This window comes from Miniopterus natalensis, chromosome 3 (assembly GCF_054644295.1).
Source record: "Miniopterus natalensis isolate mMinNat1 chromosome 3, mMinNat1.hap1, whole genome shotgun sequence".
Lineage (NCBI taxonomy): Eukaryota > Metazoa > Chordata > Mammalia > Chiroptera > Miniopteridae > Miniopterus > Miniopterus natalensis.
In genome coordinates, this window is record NC_142083.1 from 88073290 (window position 1) to 88090689 (window position 17400).

General features: G+C 44.2%; 1 pseudogene; it reads right to left on the reverse strand.

The window, feature by feature from the left end:
- Positions 1-1845: 1845 nt before the first annotated feature.
- LOC107546521 (glutamate-rich protein 4-like) lies at positions 1846-12730 on the reverse strand (annotated as a pseudogene).
- Between the last annotated feature and the right edge of the window lie 4670 nt (positions 12731-17400).

Consider the following 17400-nt stretch of genomic DNA (forward strand, 5'->3'; position numbering starts at 1 on the left):
AGGATACTGGAAATCTAATAATCCTTTTTTCAAAAAACCTTCTTACCCACGAACAAACAACTCTAACAACAATCTTTTTAGAAATCACAACCCTTTTAGGTCCAACAATAACAACAACATTAATAGACAAAATTATCAGAATCAGAATCAAATTTCTTCCCCAAATCGAAACCCATTCCGTAGGCAGCAACAGGGAAACACTTTCAGTCAACAGGGAAACTGGAAGGGCCCCCGACCACAGTATTTGACGGAAGGGGGCTGATAGATTATCAAAGGAATTATGATCTAAATGAGTGTAAGCAGTTTGATTTCTCAGGTATACACTATATACATACCGATAATAGACCTTATATTACACTTACTATAGTCATAAATTCCAACACTGTCCCTACCACCTTTCTTGTAGATACTGGATCACAGATTTCTTTATACAATTCTAACTTCTCTAATTCAAATGGAAAATCTATTGTTATTGAAGGAGTTACAGGAAATACCATTATTGCTAACTCACTTAAATGCACTATTCTCTGTAGAGATAGGAAAATTCCCTGCACCTTATATACAGCACCTAACGTAGCTAACCTAATAGACATGGATGTCATTTCTAATATATTCTGTTCCTCAATCAAGAGTTTGGCAGTTACGAAGTTTCATACCAATCTAGCAGCCATCAATATAGAGCCAGTTACTTCACCTACTCCGACACAAGCTTCCTTTACTCCCCAATATCCACTCAAGGGTGGCCATGCTGATGTCACAGCAGCATTGGAGAAATTACTCAAAGAAGATATTATTGAAATAGGTAGATCTCACACTTATAATAGTCCAATTTGGCCAGTTAAAAAACCTAATGGAACATACAGAATTACCATTGATTACAGAAATTTGAATAAGGTCTCACCCACTCTTCCAGGAACATTACCTAATGCAACTGAAGTTATTAATATTATCCAATCTGACCTGCCCAAATATATGGCAGCAGTTGATTTGTCAGACATGTTTTTTCCATCCCACTTCATGAGGACTCTAGACAGTTTACTACTTTTACATGGCAAGGAAAGCAATATCAATTTAAAAGATTACCACAAGGTTACAAAAATTCGCCCACCATAGCTCACAATCTTCCAGCTTCTTACATTGATTCCCACAAAATACACCTCAAAAATCATACAGTACATAGATGATATCATGCTATACAACAACAATTTAGAAGTCTTGAGAAAAGACTTAGACTCCTTAGTATCTTATTTGCAGCAAAATGGGTGGACAATTAACCCAGACAAAATACAAAAGCCTGCCACACAAGTTACCGTCTTAGGCATTAACTGGAGCTCTCAAGGCAGATCTGTTCCAGAGAAGGTTATTAATAAATTAGATTCTCTAAAATCACCTACTAACAAGAAGAAAGCACAACAACTTATGGGATTATTTATGTTCTTGAGGCAACACATACCATATTTAGCAGACATAGCTAAACCAATTTACAAAGTCACCAGGAAAGCAATCGATTTTGTTTGGAATGAGGAACAGGAGGAGGCTTTTCAACAACTTAAGGAGTACATACACCTCTTTTCTACCCTCCAGTCTATAAGACCGGGAGATAAGATAGTATTAGACATAGCTTTCCTACAGGATCATGGTCACTGGGGGCTTTACAAAAAGTCACCAGATTAATTCCAGTGGGATTTTGGTCCAAAAAAATTTACATATTCTCATTTTAAATACTCCCCTTATGAAAAGTTAATTTGGACTTTGTATGCTGCATTATTGCATCCTGAGCCTTTGACGGGACTTCAACCCATTAAGGTCAGGAGTACCTTGCCACTGAAGGCATGGTTAGATATGTCAGCGGAAGAATTGGCAGGTATCCAAATTGAGGAGAAGGTACTCGCATGGAAGTGGTATATCAATTGGCGTAGTACCAGCGGCGCTGGAGAACCAGCCCTCCTCACCGAGGAGGTTTGCAAGCTTGAGGTAGAGCCACCTACCCGTGCCAACAAGCTTGCCCCAATGGCAAAACCCATTGGAGGGCGTGGACCGAAATACCCACCTTGAAAAATGCCTGGTTTACAGACGGATCAGCCTCCGTGTCTGGCGACCGACATACTTGGAGAGCTGCGGCTTTCAATCCCGCGACATGTCAAGCCCTGACAGCAAAGGGTGAGTCCAAATCTGCTCAGCATGCAGAACTCATTGCAGCATACCTAGCAGTGAGACTCTGTAGAACAACATAGAGCTAAGGTGTATATTTACACCGACTCTTGGGCCGTATATAATGGTGTTATATTATGGTCTAGGAAATGGAAAGAAACTGATTGGAGTATTAATGGAAAGGAAATTTGGTCCAAACCTTACTGGGCTAAGTTAGATGAATTTTCAGAAAGGATTAAGATATATGTCACACATGTTAGTGCACACGCTACAGACAACTCACCTACTACATTACACAATCAAGTAGCAGATCAATTAGCTAAAGGGCTCACACCCGATCAAGAAGTCACAATCCTTGATAGAACTAAATCATTACCCATCAAATTATCCATTAAGAAAGACAAGGATGGTAACTATTTTATACCTCTAATTCCAACTATCAAGTTAAAAAAGAGAGATGGCAAATACATGGTTGACAAACCTAAGGAAGAACTTATTCTACCAATCCAATTCATTAAACAGATTCATGCTAATTTAGGACACATTGGACACTCTGCACTCATAAATTGGTTCTATAAAAGAAATATTAAGACCCCCATTAAAGATATTAAATCAGCTGTAAATTCTTGTGAAACTTGTAAAGGAACTCAGATGTTTAGGGCTTTACAACCACCCAGAATTAGTAAACCCTTATTTCCTAATCAACTTCTACAAATTGACTTTATTGGTCCATTAACAGTACCTTTTACCCAAAAATATGCTTGTACCTTAGTAGATGTATGCACTGGAATTCTAACTGCAATTGGTCCTAATCACCCAGATGCCAATACTACTCTTAAAACAATCCAAAGTTGGATGACCCGTTTTAGTCCTCCACAATGCATTGAATCAGATCAAGGTTCACGCTTTACAGCCGCAAAAGTTCAGAAATTAGCACAGGAATGTGATATTGATTGGAATTTTCATTTACCTTATAACCCTACAGCAGCAGGTACAATTGAAAGACATAATGGTCTTCTTAAACATAAGATTCAAACTTTGATGATGGACAGACACTTCACGTCTCTACAAGAGCTGTTAGATAGAGCTACCCTTTTACTAAATAGCAGACCTAGACCACAGAGGTTATCACCATTTGAAGAACTTTATGCTCCTCATCTTGAAAAAATCCCAGATTATGAATTTGTTCCACCTACACCTAAAATTCATAGAAATTTACCTTATAAAATCTTAACCAAAAATCCTAAAGATGGCTCCCTATCCTCACAGGAAATAATTGCACACAGCGGAGCCTCGCTATATTGGACTGTAAATAACAAGGGACATTTACAACAGACCAAGATATGCAATTCTCAACCCTTTACTTGAGGCCTACACTTATCATATTGCTTTACGCACTTCTATCAGCCATACCTTCTTTCTTTCTCTTACAAATCCTTATAGTCTTTATCTCACAGGATGCGTTTAGGGACCGTTGTGAAAATCGTTACTTTCCTTCTTACTCTTATTCTACTCCTCGCCATAGCGATGGGCACCCTGACTCTTATGTGGTGCCAATGGAGAACATACACTCCACCCATCACATCTAATGATACCGAACATCTTCGAGGAATAATTCATGATATCATTTCCAACCTCACTACCCCCACATCTTGGTTCTATAATCACACTGTCTGTATCCTGACAGGTCTATCCTGGAGCGATGGGAGCTCAACATAACCGAATTCCTTCAGAATGTCAAAGGAAATATAGTTACCCCATCACCTGATACTATTCAACTTTCTAATCCTACTCCTCCTCCATCGCCAGATATTGCTGATATTGTGGCTTTACCACAACCTCCTACTCATACCCCTTCAGCACCTACTGCAACCCAACCTTTACAGCCTTCTACTCCTCTTTACCCACTTTCACACCTGAACCCACCGCCACAACAGAGACATTACCACAGACTCTATCCTGATCTTATCAACCCCTCATGGTACACTAGGATTGCTTTACTAGATGCGATTGCTTACCCACAACCTATTTGCTCTGCTCTCTCGGGTGGAATTATAGAAATAGTTCAAGGAACCCTTAATGATATTCAAAGCCTTTCTGAATATTTACCAGGTCAGGCTGCAATTGATTGGATTTCTATGCTGAAAGATTATATAACAATAATTATATAACAAGCAATTTATGCAGAAGATAGAAATTCACCTCAGATACTCTCATTGTCCACACCAACAGAATTTCTTACTCAACTTTGTTTAGGAAGCCTAGGAGCTCCCGAATCAACCCCAGAATGGCATTTCCACCCAGCTATTACCCAACGAGAAAAAGAATCGGAGGAACTTATGCAAATGATAGAGGAAGAGGAGTCATTTATATAACTCTAGCTTCTGTAATACTCTTCAAAATCTGCAATGGCACAACTATTTCTCCTACTATAGCTACTTCTTTTGAAACTTCTTCTGAAACTTCTACTACTATAAAACCAAATACTATAGCAGCAGCTATGACTATGGAACCACCTCTTCATAACATTACTTTAGAACAACTTCCACAACATTACATCTTTCACCCTCCTTATATCTTCACTAACAATACTCTTTTTTGTCTAACTATAGGACACTTTGATTTCAACACTTCTCTATATTACACTGCTACACATAAACTATGTCCCAGTTATTATACACAGAAGTATTGTCAGCTACAAGCTTTAAATGAAGATCAGACTACTCTAAGAGCATACCATCACACACAACTTAAAGACTGTGTGAAACTTCAATGGTTTCAGGATGCATTACATACTAGATCTGTATCAATTGTTGACACTCAATCTCGGGAACCACAGGGCATAACTTATCATGTCTCTAATGATACCCTTTTACAATGGAGAGGATCCATCATAATGCCAATACAGTCAATAGGCCCTTATAGCGCTGAAGAAAACAATACTTGTATACAAAGAGCAACTTTTAATGTAGTACCCTTCATGGAACACTTAATGAGTTTTTGGAACACAGGAGAACTAGATGACACAGATATAGAGGACTATGAGTATGATGATGAGGACAATACTAGTTCGAATCTAGCCGCCTCAACAGAAAGAACAGAAACATCCTCAACCATAGAGACCACTACTCCTGAAACCTCACCAACCACTCCAACTTTCATGAATCCCAAACCCTTTTTCTCACCACCAATTTTGAATCCCACATTACCAGAAGGCTTCCCTGAAGGACATCCTATTAATCATACAGTAAAGGAAGGTGACATAACATATTATCAATATTATCTTACAGAGTTTCCAAATTTTCCAACCTTTGGCAATTTTTGCATTGGAATAGAGTGCACTATGGGTGCCTCCGAAGGCGCTGCATTTGCCTCTCATATGAGGACACCATTAGATGATACAATCACACCTGAAGAATACCTAGAGAAGGACAATAATTTTGGGCCTTTTAGACATATACCTCAGGTGCTGACTCATCTAATTTCCCCTGTCACTTATGATGATTTCACCATAGAACCCAAATTATGGGAAGCACCTCGATTTGGTCCCATCTATCAATTTTGCGGCAGGCATAGTGAATAATTCTTTTCCTCTCAATAATACCGACCCTTTCGATCAAAGCTTTACATTCATAGAAAAGGCAATTTATTGTAGAGACCCTTCTTTCCTACCAAAACCGATGAAGGAACTCTTACAGAAACATACCTATCAAAAAACAATCACATTAGCATCTAAGCTCAGAACGCCATCGGCTCTAGGATTTACCCAAAACACATAGAACTTACCAAAACAGAGGGGCATGCTTAATAGTACTCACTTATGCCGAGGCAAAGGAAATATTATACAAACAACTATTAAGTACTATGATTGCAGGCACAAAAACACCTATAAAAGCTCTTGAATACTCACCACAAGGCTGCTCTAACATCACAACAAGTACAATGACATTTACATCAAAAATAGACACAACCTTACACAATTGGCTTCAGTCTACTCGTATCTTAATAAGGGAAGAACCCGATAATCTAAATGCCTCACTTATTGGCAATATCACACTCCAATTTTTGTCTATCCAATTTCAACAAACAACATTTCCTATATTTTTATTCAGAAGTAACACCTCTAGTATCAATTTAACAAGGGAAAGTCAGACATACCATGACTGTTCCATTCACAAATTCATGATTTTACATCCTAACCTACCATATGGTGTTATTCCAGTACATTCCATTAACACTAAAGCTGCACCCTTTAGATATCATCCTTACTCTTATGGCCCTTTTCCTATCACAAAGTATAGGAATATATCAGTAAAATTTGATTATACTCAGGGCACTCTTACTAGTGCAGCACCTCACACTATGCAGAAATGGTACAAGTTTCCTGAAAATGTTACCCGACCAACACCATTCCCTTTAGACAAAACTCATTGGGATCTTTGTTCTCAGGTATTAGACCCTAGGATTAATCTCACTTAAAATGTCTCTTATGGAATGAAACCAACCTCTTGGTTTTCTACTTTTGGTGCAAAGATTAACACTCACAACACCTTTAGAATCGCAGGAAGTTTATCACTAGGTTATCAATCATACATGATAATGTACCTCGAAGGAGGATGGAAAAAAGCTTTCCTACACCATCACTCACCTATTACTAACCACACAGTATTACCTAATTCTGATTTCTTCCATGTACCAAACCCGAGAGATCAATGCTTCACCAAGACACCTCTAGACCCCTGCATTATCTATAGAGGATGTTATAATAGCACCATATGTTTAAGGACTTTACATTTTCCTTCCATCTATTCATATGGTATTATTAAGCCTGCACCTACCATTTTAACACCACCTCCTGTCATGACCCACTCTGATAATCCAATTCGAATTATTTACAAACCACAAATTCAACGCACCACTCTGTACTTTTCACCTTCCGACTTTCTTGTAACCTCTCTTATACCTGCATGCGCTTCACAACAACTTAACTTACAATTACCACCCTTTCCCCAACTGTTCCATTCACAAATTCATGATTTTACATCCTAACCTACCATATGGTGTTTCATTCTAATGTTATGAAACTCCTACAACTTGATGCAGCCTCATTTGCAATGGCATCTCTCTCCCTAACTGTATCTATAGCTAATTCTATTAAGATCAACAAACTGACACGTGACTTAAATGTCTTCATGTCAGAAACGGCCATGGAACAGGCAAAAATCATGAGGTTAGTCTCATCTTCTTTCGATTCGGCCTACGCACTAGCTGCACAGACTCAACAACAAATCAGATTATTATCTGAAGCAACTGAACAACAGAATGAGGCTATCCAAAAGCTTCACATGGACCTAGAGGACCTCAATATTCGATTCCAAATGTATCAATTCAAATGGCAATGCATAAAAATTCAAGACCATTTGACTCAGGCCCACAGAGACATGCTTAATTTAATGCAGTTAGGTACTGGATTTAATCCCTTATGGAGTGATGCTACTGCAAGAGTTGACTTCTCTAAACCTGTTGGTTGTGACACGGCAGACTGCAAAATATCTATTCTAACAACTATTGGCGGAGAAAATCTCCTAGCCTACTCCACTATTGACATCCCTACCAAAATAGGGGAAGATTATGTCTTACCTGTAGGTGATCTTTTGTTCGTTGATCCCTACTTCTTCAAAAAATCAGATCTTATTGAATTCTCGCCCACTGTCTTCATTGCTCATAATGCACTTTATGCAGACTCTTTTCCTGTTGCTTTAATCCCACATCAGCCTAGACCCACTTTCTACTCTTTAGGAAGACATAATTGGGTAATTTGTTTCTCTAACTTTTCCTACTTGGACCATAAGACCTTTTTGGATGTCAACATTTCAAGGCATCAATAATTGCTCTCTCCTTACTAATGCTATGAACATTTCTATAAATAATGTCACACATTATACTACTTATACAGAATCTTCAACTATCTTTTGGCACCCTTCTGTGCCCCTTGTCCCTACCCTAACTACCAAGCATCATACCGCCCCGCCTACCCTTAACAAATCTTCTACTAAGTTAGCACAACTTGAGGGTCTCACTAAGAAGACGCTTCAACAACTCAAGAAGCCAATAGACAAACTACATCACATCGCTTACGTACCAAATGCTGGGACCATTGCGACCAAGGAGGACGTCAGGAAACTACACACCACCTGCCATCTCGGAGATACCCTCCTCTCACTTTGGAGAATGGTACCCTGCACTCCCAACTGGAACGCGCTGAACCCCGTGACCCTCATTCAACATGGATTTTCTTCTTTACAAAATACTTGGACTCTGATTAAGGAAATTGCTCTTGGTTTTGCTTATTTCTTTTTGCTTTATCTCTTTCTTAAGATGATTTTTACTCTTCTTCCCCGGAAGGAGAAACCTTTTTAGTCTGATTCCTTTGGACTAAATCCCCGGGAATCCCCGGGTGGACTGTTATAGAAATAGATTTGTGTGTGTATTAGAGTCAGGAATCTAAGTTTGATGTGTGTATTAGACTTGACATAAGTAACTCCATCTTGTGTGACTGAGTGTAGCTGTGATGCCTGCGTGCCACGATAAGATTAACACTTTGTAGCCCCAGCCTCCAACCAGGCCCCGAGCTCTGTCGGACCCCGATAAGACACACCGAAGATGCACCACACCTTCAACTGAACTGTTAAAAGCAGGAGCTTTTCGGCCACATCCTTGGATGCTTGTCTGCTCCCCACAGACTTCGTCCCCAGCTCCGGGAAAGGTGACCCTGCCTTGCTCTGCCCTGCACCTCTCTGCCAGAGCTTCCAGAGGGCTGCAGTGACCGACGCCGTGGCGGCGGCATCCCCGTGTGTGTGTCTTTCGGCGGATCCTCCGGGTGGCCTGCTGGTGCCGAGAACCATCGGGAACTGGTAAAGAAACCCTGTGTGATTTGCTTTATGTTTGTCTCTGTCTCCCTTCTTGAAACTTGAATTATTGGCTCAGTCTCATTGAACTAAAGTGTCTCTCGACCCTCACCGTGGTATAGCCACGTATTGGGAGTTAGACTACCTGTGTTTACATCTCCAGAGAAAGTGGGATATGGGCCCCATATAATTACAAGGGACTGTACAAGACGGAGGCAGGAGGGGCAGTGTCAGAAGGGGATGTGGTGGAGGCAGAGGTTGGCTTTTGTATTTTGAATATGGAAGAAGGGGCCATGAGCCAATGAATGCAAGTGAAGAATCTGCCCTTAAAGCCTCCAAAAAAAAAACAAAACAAAAAAATCAGACCTGCCAGCACCTTTATTATGACCATCTAAGATTCATTTCTGACTTCTGACATCCAAAACTGTAAGCTCATAAGTTTGTGTTATTTTAATCATTACATTTGTGGTAACTTGTTACATCAACAATAGAAAACTAACACACCCTGCCTTCTGAAAGACTATGCTGATGCCTCCAATGAGGCAAGACAAGGTTGCCTTATAAGACAATGCAGGGCCCGTCACAAGCTGGACCCACCAGCCCTTCTGGTCACCAACCAACTAGGGCCAAATCTCAGCATAACCAGAAGGAACTGTTTTGCACTGGCTAACAGGAGGGGAGGGACTATACGACAAAGGAATTACAGAATCAGACTACCATGCACGAGAAGGGTCAGGAGAGTATTCCTGGGAGCCAGGACTTGGAGGATTCTGAGGATGAGAAACTATAAACTTGAATAGAGAGTTTGTCAATAAGGGACAAACTCCTATCACGCATGATTTAACCCATTGGCAATGGCCCCAGGGTGTAGGCACCCTGAGATAGCCCTTGGAAGCTTGGAGCAAATGAATGCCAAATGAATTCCAAAAGTACAGACTTGGGCTCTGTACAATGATTTGTCTGGTCTTTCTCCATGGCTCCCTGGGAGGTAACTTCTAAAACTCTTGGCATTTTCTCATAATAGTAGTGTCTTTGTCATGTGTGAACCACTTAGATTACACCTGAGTTCATACCAACAAGATCCTGAAGGGAGTGGATCACCAGAAAGACTAATGAAGTGACAAGAAGGTTGGGGCTTGGGGTCAGCCTGACCTCCACAGAGGGTAGGGGAAGCTGCAGACTGGGTTCTATCACATGGTTGAGAATGAAAAAAATCATGTCTACATGAGGTAACCCCAGGAAAAACTCTAGACACTGGGGACAGGGTGAGGGTCCTGGGTGGTGAACACATCGATGTGCCAGGAGTGGGCAGCAGCCTCACTCCGCAAGGAGAAGGCAACAGAGCTTGGCATCTGGAACTTTTCTTGACCTAGACACTTGCATCTCTCCCAAACTGTAGCCTTCCAAATTCATGAGCGCCCTAGCCAGATTGGCTCAGTGGTTAGAGCATTGGCCCGCAGACTAGAGGGTCTCGGGTTCAATTCCACTCAAGGGCATGTACCTGGGTTGACGGCTCAATCACTGATACTCCGAGAGCACGTGCGGGAGGCAACCCATCGATATGTCTCTCTCACATCGATGTTTCTCTCTCTCCCTTCCACTCTCTCTGAAAAGCAATGGAAAAAATATCCTCTGGTAACGGTTAAAAAAAAAGTTAAAATCATGAATTTTAATGTATATTTCACCACAATAAAAAAACCTTAAACAGGTGAAATTTGTTTTAGTAATATTTTATGGATCACAATATAGTCAAAATATTTTCATTTCAATATGTAACTAATTTTTAAGATTGAAATGTTTTATATTCTTGTTATCATACTAAAGCCTTTGAAAAGTTAGCATTCAGTGTGTACGCTACACTTACAGGGCACCGCAGTGAGGGCTAGCCAATTTCAAGTGCTCAATAGCCTCATGGAGCCAGTGGACAGCCTTCATCTAAAACCTCATCTGCAAGCATCTCCATTCTACTTGCAAAGACCCACAGGTTCCCTGCAACACTCCTGCAGCACCTCTGCAAATCCGCCTACAGGTTTTCTGCAAACTTCCCACATCATCTTCAAACACGCCCACAGCTCACAGGCCGATCCCCGAATCTCACTGCGGGCAGCTTCAGAACCTTTGCAGGTTGATCTGGCCTGCAAAGCACCCCTCTTCTTAGTGTAAAATGCCATATGCCCATGGGAAACACTCTGGCAGGGCCCCACATAGTCCTCTCCAAGTCCGGGGGGCGGGGGGCTGAGGCCGGACAGGAGACCCCAGGTGTCCTTCCTCTTGCTTCCCCTCAGGCTCTTCATCCTGGGCCTCTTCTAGGAAGGCAACCAGCTCCTCCCGAAGCACCGGGTCTCCAGCCCCAGGCTACACAGCTGGCCCAGCAGCTGGATATCGCTCTTCAAAGTTTCTCCTGCAGGAGGGAAGGGAGAGTCATGGGCATTCCACCCCAGAGAGCATGCCCCCCAACCTGGGTGGAAGCAGGTCCCAGCTCAGGACCTGACAGAGTCTTTGCTTGACCTAACTTTAGTCAGGCTCCTGAAACTTCCCGTAGGCCCACCTGTGCACCGCCTCGTAAAATGCAGTCTTAGCAATAATCCCCATCCTCCATCCCTGAACACTCTCCATAGCTTATCTAGTCTGGTTCTTCACCTCCCACATCTCCCGGGTGATGTCTGATCACCTTGGCCTGTCTTCAGCAGGAATCCTGCTGAGTCGCTTGACCCAAAATGCCCCCTTCCTGCTGATGTAATTTTCTATCCACTGTCCCCCAGCGGCACCTACGCCGTAAATTTCCACTTGCCCATGCTGTACTTGGAGTTGAGCCCAACCTTTCTCGTCCACTGTAAAATCCCATCACAGTAGTCCCTGTTCCCATCACCTTACTACCTATACCATGTTCTTGGGCAGGTCCTTGCTGTGTCCCGGGACCTTATCTGCCATCCTGCTTCTCGCGGTGTCTCTTGATCTGTCGCTCTCTCTCCATTTGTCTCTCCCTGTCTCTACGTCTGTGTGTGTCTGACTCTTAATCTCTTGGTCTCTCGTTTCCCTCTCTTGGTATCCATCTCCCTGTCTTCACCTGTCTGTCTGTTTCTATGTCTTTCCATACCCCGTCTTTCTGTCTGCCTGTATTTCTCTGCCTTTGTCTCCATCTCTCTGTCTCTTAGATTTAATCTGAGTCTCTGTCTCTGTTGCTGTCCTCAATCTCTGCTTTCCATTTCCATCTCTTTCTGGGTCTCTCTTTGTGTCTGTCTCTATTCCTGCCTCTCACTCTTTGGGTCCATGTGTCTACCTCTCTTTGGGTCTCTCTCTAGCTCGCTCTCTCTCTCTCTCTCTGTGTCCCTGGCTTTATTTCTCAATTTCCGTCTCTCAATTTCTGTCTTTCAATCTCTGGCCCTTTCTATTTTCACACATTGCCTTTAATTCATTCATTCATTCATTCATTCATTCATTCATTCATTCTCCCCCACCCCTACTCTATCTCTTGCCCCTCCAAATTCCTCACTCACCAACTCCTCCCAGGTCCACAGCAGACTCTCCCTGCCACCTTCAGTGTCTGCCCCTGGGGACATGAGGGTCTGGTCAGCTCTCCCTGATGGGGGGGCACCTCTCAGGGCCCTGGGGGTTGGACCCAGCCCTGCAGGCACCAGTCCAGCCTGCCTCAGCTGCCTCCACAGCTCCATAGTCTCTGAGCAGTGGCTGCACAGAACAGGAAGTAGCAAGGTCCAGAATGACCCAGCCCCCTGGAGACCTGGGGGGTGGGGGAAATAAAGGGCAGTGGAAGGGTCTGACATGGCATCCCAAAGCCCATTCTTCAGTGAGAATCAGCATTTTTTTCTTTCTGAAGCCTAATCTCAACTCCGCTTACAAGCATCCAACTCCACCCCTCCATGTCTCTTCCCAGGAATAACCCCTCCCTGTCTTTGATGGCTATTGATGCCTGGCCTCATCCTGTGTAGCCCTCTCCTGGGTCTCAGGTCCCAACACTCATCCTCAAACCCCAACTTCGTCCTTGCCTTTCTCCACTCAAGCCATCCAGGGCTTCCCAATCAGTGTGCCTGAGGAGCCAGGAATGGCTTCCAAGAGAATGATCCCTCGGCTGGGCTGCCTCAATGTCCGGGCTGCTGGTATTTCACTGAGCAGCCAACTCTGCTGACTCTAGACTTGCCCACAGATGGTATCACTTTCAGCACTGGGCCCTGCCAGGGAAAAGGTTGGAACACACTGCAGGCCTCCCTCTGCTAGAGCCCCTCTGTCAGGCCCAGGACATTCAAATTCCTTTGATGTGTCAATGGCTTCAAAGTCCCTGACTCCAGTCTGACCTCCCTCCTGAGCTTCAGACCCCTATTCAGCATCTCCACCTGGATGTCTCAAGATGCATATGGTCAAAACAGAACTCTCAATTGGGACCTACCCCACCGTATTAGTTTCCCGGTGCTGCTTTAACAAATTACCACAAACTTAGTGGCTTAAAACAGCACAATGTTATTCTCTTACAGCTCCAGAGGTCACAAGTCTAAAGTGGGTGCACAGGGCTGGGTTCTTTCTGGAGACTCTAGGGGAGAATCAATTTTCTAACTTTAACAGCTTCTAGGAGCGACCCACATTTCCGGGCTCATAGCCCCTTCCTTGTATCACTCCAAGCTCTTCCATCTATCATCAGGACTTTCCTGCCTCCATTTTATAATATCCTCATGATTACATTGGGCCCACCTCAATTACCCAGGATAATCTCCCCATCTCAAGATTTCTAACTTAACCACATCTTTTGCGTATCACTGATAGTGACATACTCACAGGTTCCAGGGATCAGAACATGGATATTTGAGGGGGGGTCATCTCAGCCTACCACACCTGTCCTTCCAAGCACCTGCTACTCCCCAGTTTCCCCATCTCTCTGAGTGGCAGCACTGTCCTTGTAGTTTCTCAAGGTGCTGGCTCCAACTCAAAAAGAGATTCATAATCTGAGTACTTCTCACCATTTCCGTTGCCCCATCTCTGCTCCTGTCTCCATTCATCTCTGGTTTGGATGAGTATAGTAGCCTCTTTGCGGCCCCCTCCCCCCCCCCCCCCCCGCCCTCTAAGATCTGTTTCCCACCTGGCAGAATTGATCTTTACAAAATGTAAATTAGATGACACTGTCCTGAGAAGGGAATAAAATCCTACCAGGCCTGCACAGTCAGCTCCCGGCCCACCTGCCTGACCTGGTCTTCCACCTCTGTCTTCAAGACGGTTCCCACCTCTGGGCCTTTGCACTGGCTGCTACCCTGCCTGGAACACTTTCCTCCCAGATGTTTGAATGGCCGTTTCCTTCTTATCCTCCACTTAAATGTCATGTCTTCAGAGAGGCTTTTGCCAATGGCCCTGTACCGCTGTCACTCCCTATCATATTACCTGTTCGTATTTGCCTCTTATCAAATACTATCTGAAGTTACCTTGCTTCTTCTGGTGTTTCCTATCCATCCTCTCGCTGCCTGGAATGCTGACTCCCGGAGATGGGGCTGGGTCGGTCCTGTTCACCACGGTCACCTCAGCACCCAGAGCAGTGCCTGCGCCATGGTACCTGCTCAGTAAATATTTGTGGAGTGAATGAATGAGTGAATGAATGAATGATTCCATCCTCAAGACTTCACATCGACTCTTCACTCGGAGCTCCAAACTGAAGTCACACACACATCACAGTACTAATCTTTTTTTTTCCTCTCATTAAACTTTGTTTTAATGGGTCTCAACATTCTGTGACAGATTTTTGGTCATGTTTTACTTTTCTAGCTCTGTAGCTCTGTGTTAAGTTCACTTTTTTACTTTTCTAGCTCTGTAGCTCTGTGTTAAGTTCACTTTTTTACTTTTCTAGCTCTCTAGCTCTGTGGTAAGTTTCACCGTTTCCGTTTTCCTGTGAAACTTACCACAGAGCTAGAAAACATGAGTCATCCGAGAGGCAGAAGTCGGTGTGGCTCCCGGGAGGCAGGGCGGGTCCAGAGCTCGGGTCAGACCAGGGCTCCCGGTTGTAGGCAAGGGTGCGGCGCAGGCGCTCCCGGCGCAGGCGCGGGTGGGCGTGTCCTCGCTGGCGGGCGTCTGGGTCTACGTCTTACGGGAGGCAGGGCCTCATCCAGGCGCTTGGATTTGTCGGCGGCCGCAGGAAGCCAGCGGGTCCGCGCGAGCCGGACCACCCACCGGCGGGGGGCGGGGGCAGGGGGGGGCGGGGGCGGGGCGGGGGCGTGGCCGTGCGGGGGCGGGGCGGGGGCGGGCCGGGCTAGTGGGGGGGCGGGCCGGGCGGGGACTGAAAGGATTGTTTGCTTCCCTTTGGAGAACATCCAGGGCATCATTTTCATTGTGCAGTGATGGGAGAGCGCCCTCTGAGAACAGGCTACCTATTCTAAGCTAACTTAAAAAGACCTTTCAAAGTGAGAGGCCACAGCATTTATTTGAGATCAGTGAGAATAACTATTCCAGAATCCTTAATTCAGGCAGAAGCCCAAATAGTGTTCCTGTTAAGAGACAAAGGCGATGGGTATTTATGAGAAGGGGAAGGGGAACAATTACTTCAATGGGAGGAAGGGGTTTCTATTGGTGCCAATAACATAACAGTGATGGTAACGCTAAACAATGTTTTAATTTTCAGTCCAGGCGTCATCGGTGCAGGAGACATAATGACTGCTTTCTTGTCTTTGCAAATGGTTCTTTGCAACACAGTGCTGCCTTAGGTTATTTTGCCCTGTGTTTAATACTCTAAGGTTTGAGGTATAAGACATGCAAAGCATTTCCTCTGGCATGGCAGCTCCAGCTCCTTTGTCATGTGGGTTCATTTATATTAGGTACAGTTAGAGCATCCGGTTTACCGTTATAGCATCCAACACACCGCTCACTCCCTGGCTAATACCTCCTTGCTCTTCACACCTCAATATAAACACCCTTTTCAGAGAAGTCTAACATCTCCTTACCTAAAATTGGTCCCCTTCATGCCCATGCCTTCATCTAATGTGCTAAATGTTTTATATGTACTGTACCTTTACATTATCTCAGTGATCCGAGGAAGTGGATCCTTATTAATCCCATTTTACAGGCCACACAGTGGAGCCACAGTGAGATGGACTCCTAGGCTCGTCTGCTTCCAGGGCCCATTGCTACAATACAGGCCACAAATGCGCTGTGCAAAATGCTCACTCGCTGTCTTCTAGAGCTCAGGTTCCTCCGAACCTGCGTCCTTCCTGGGACACCCGCCCCTCTCTCTCCATGTCTGTGCTGTGGTCCTGGAGCCTTGCAGGTGCCAAAGTGTCCCCTCTGTCACTGACCCACATGGTTGCCATGGGTCCACCATCTGGGTTACGTGGCCTCTGAGGCTCTGGAATCCTCTGCTGCTTCTGTCCTGCTCGGGGCTCCAGGAAGCCTGGGTTCAGCCTTAGCTCTGCCATTTGCAAGTCCCTTCACCTCTCCTGCCTTTGCTTCCTCGCCTGTGACGCGGGGATGGGAGATTCTGTGGTGTGTTTTGTCGGGATGCAGCCCCAGCAGGTCCCTCTCGTCCATCGTCCATCCTGCGCCCTCACTCAGCCCCAGGTGGAGGCCTCGGCTCCGATACGCAGGGACCACAGCCGCCGTCACCTGTCTCTCCCCTGTCCTCAGTCCAAAATGGTCCTTTTCTGCTCTGTGGATCGAAGCACCACCCTTCTTCCTGCTCCTGCCCCAGGCATTCTGACTTACCTTTAATCCATTTTTTTAGATAAAACATGTATATGCTTAACAGACATAAAGAAGAAATAGAGAAAAGGCTCCCTCCTTCACCTGTCTCTCTCCCCACAATTCTCACCCCACATGTCAACATTGTCAGCAACTCCTTTGTCCTTCCAGGGATGGTCTGCATATCCTAGCAACTAGTTTTACACATCCTCTCCTTTCCCACATACACACTGTTTTTAAATTTTCTTGAGAAAAATTTCAAACATATGCCGAAGTAGAGAGAACAGTATAACGACCCCACCCTGTGCCCAGCACCCAGCTTCACCCACTCTCAGCTCACGGCCAGCCTTGTGTCATCTCCACCCCACCCACTTCTTGCTCCCAAAAGATTACTTTGGCACTTCATTATTTCATTCATAAATATTTCAGAATGGACCTCAAACATATAAGGACTCTTTCTAAAGATCATAGTCACAATACCATCATCACATGTAATAATTTCAACAGAAATTTCTTAATGCAATAAACTATGCAGTCATGTTCAGATTTCTCAGGTTGTTTTACTGTTTGTTTGGATCAATGTACAAATAAGGTCCGTTCAGTGGATTGACGTGGCTAAGTCCCGTTTAGTATTGGTTCCGCCCGTCTCTCTCTTTTTCATTGTAAGGTTTTGCTGATT